At 63.7% G+C, this 2500-nt stretch overlaps 1 pseudogene; it reads right to left on the reverse strand.

The window, feature by feature from the left end:
* LOC124575359 overlaps window positions 1-2500 on the reverse strand; it is a 7961-nt pseudogene that overhangs the window by 2611 nt on the left and 2850 nt on the right.

Genomic DNA, 2500 nt, shown 5'->3' on the forward strand with positions numbered 1-2500 from the left:
ACGGCGGCCCGGATGGTCACGTCTGCCGCTTTCAACGCACCCACTCGGGTGCGGCTGAGGGCCAGCCCATGGTACAGGCCAGGGATAAGTACGTTGGTGAGAGCGTAGAGGCGCTGTTGCGGCTTAAGCGGAGCTCGGGAGATGACGTCCAGCTGCTCCACCAGGTGGCGTCGTGGGTTGAAAACGCAGCGACCAGCGGTGGAGAATTGCAGTCCCAGATACCGGAAGGTTTCACCCACGCGTAGGGCGGGCATGGTGGCGTTGCCCGCTTTGAAGGTAACGTCGGCGTCGACCTTCACCTTCTTGTCGCGCCCAGACGCGACTAAGGCGAGGGTGAAACACTTCCGGGCGTTGATCTGCAGCCCCAGATGGCCGAGGGCTGCGACGGCTGCGTCGATGAGGGACTGCAATCCCCTCGCGGTCGATGCAAAAAGCAGGACGTCATCTGCAAAGGCCGCAGCGTTAACTCTGCGACCGAGGATCCGAGCTCCGATGTGGGAGGGAAGCTGGCTCAAAACAAAGTCCACCGCAAAATTGAAAAGGAGGGGGGAGAGGGGGTCACCCTGACGCACACCCCTTGCCGGCTGCAGGGGCACGCCCACGTCGGCGCCGCCCGCTATCACCGTCGTGCTACCCTCGTAGCACCTTTCGACGTACTCAATAAAGCAATCCGGCAGGCCATGAGCCCTCAGCACGGGGCGGAGGGCAGCATGGTCCACCGAATCGAACGCTTTAGAGACGTCGATCGATGCCACAAAAACAGAGCGACAGGAGCGGACTGCGTCGGTGAGAGCAGTGTCCAAGATGAAGGTGTTTTCCAACATCCCATCCCGGGGGATGAATGCCCGCTGACGTTCGTCCACAGCACATGCACGCATCAGGCGTGACGCGAGAACCTTGTGAAAGGTCCGCGCCAACACCGAGCAGACCGTAATGGGGCGAAAGTCAGCGGGGGATGTTGGTGCAGCCGTTTTGGGGAGAAGTGACGTCCGGGCGCGAAGCAGACGCTCGGGGAGGGCGCGGGCCAGGAGGAAGAGGTTCAGGAGTTTCACCAGGACTTCATGCGGCAGGCGCCGCAGCTCCGCTGGAGTCAGGCCGTCCGGCCCGGCTGCCGATCCCCTGGGCGGCAAGGCAGCAGCGACCTCCTCACGTGTGACCGGCCCCCATAGGCACTCAGGAGCGACAGGCTCCGAGTGCGGGAGAAGGCGGTCACGGATGAAGCCAGCGGTGGAGATCGGCTTCTTCGTGAAGAGGTCCGCCCAGAAGTCCAGCAGACCGGGGATGTCGGGTGGCGGCTGCAGCAGGGTGCCGTCCAGCAAGCCGCGCACGCAACGTGCACGCGACCTACGGAAGGCGTCCTGTGTCCGCGCGAACTCCCAGCGGCGCCGCTTGCGCTTCTGCAGCGGCGGGGCGGCAGGCGGCCGCTTGGATGAGTGGCGCGGCCGCTGTGTCCTGGTGATCGACCTCTCCCCCCTGGACCCGACCGACGCAAGGGCATCCGGGAGCATGCCCAGGATGACATCGGGCGGCGTGCCCCGCCCCAGACCAATGACTCGATCCAGGGCAGAGAAACGCTGGGCGGAAGCAGGTAGCCCCGCCAGATGCTCCCAGATGGCGGCGTCAGTCGGCCCCTCCGGCGGCGGCCCGGTGGTGTCGGCCGCGAAGTCCTCGGCTGCGTCGACGGGCGGCGCAGCGGCCTCGCCCGCGTCAGGCAGCGAGCTCGCTGCTCCCCGGCGGGACGCCGGCTCTTCCCCCCGACCGATTTCAAGCGCCTCCATGAATTGGCGGACAAGCTGCTTGTGGGCAGCTTGCCGCCGTCGGCACTTGATTGCCTCAAGCGTTCGGTCGGGGAACATCCTGATAAGTTCTTGATTAACGAAGAAGAACCGGGCGTCCCTCTCAAGGAACAGTTCGGCCTCTGCCTTGGCGAGCGACAGGACTTCTTCCTCCGTCCACCTCGCACGATGCCTCTCCGTCACGATCTCAGCGTTGGCGGCCGCAAGGTGTTGGCGGCGGCGATGGACCCCGAGACCGTTCTTCGTGGTAAAAGTGCGGTGGCACTCACTGCAAGCAAAGGGAGCTACACAAACTATCGCATTTTCGTTACGGCCGGTTGGCCGGATAGGTGCTGGGGTAGCTGGGGTGGCACCTTCAGCGGAAGGGCCACCATCTCTTGTTTCTTGTCGGCTGCCCCCAACTATAAAGGGATAATGCGAGGGGGGGCTGGTAACCCCCCCAAGCCCCTGGTGCGGTCTTCCACTCTGCAAAAATCAGCGGGCCCACGAGAAGGGGAGAAGACCGCAGGAGAGGAGAGGCTAAGAGGGCTAGGCCCATGTATTGCGCATCACTCTCCCTGTAACTATAACCCAAGGAAGGCGCCTCGCAGCAGCAGCACGACTACATCAAGACCGCACTTCGAAAAGCCAAGTCCGGATGCAGCCACACCGCCGCCACTTGGCCAGATTAAGAGAAGTCATAGTTAACTCACGCCGTTTACCCG

This window comes from Schistocerca americana, unplaced genomic scaffold (assembly GCF_021461395.2).
Source record: "Schistocerca americana isolate TAMUIC-IGC-003095 unplaced genomic scaffold, iqSchAmer2.1 HiC_scaffold_236, whole genome shotgun sequence".
NCBI classification, from domain to species: domain Eukaryota; kingdom Metazoa; phylum Arthropoda; class Insecta; order Orthoptera; family Acrididae; genus Schistocerca; species Schistocerca americana.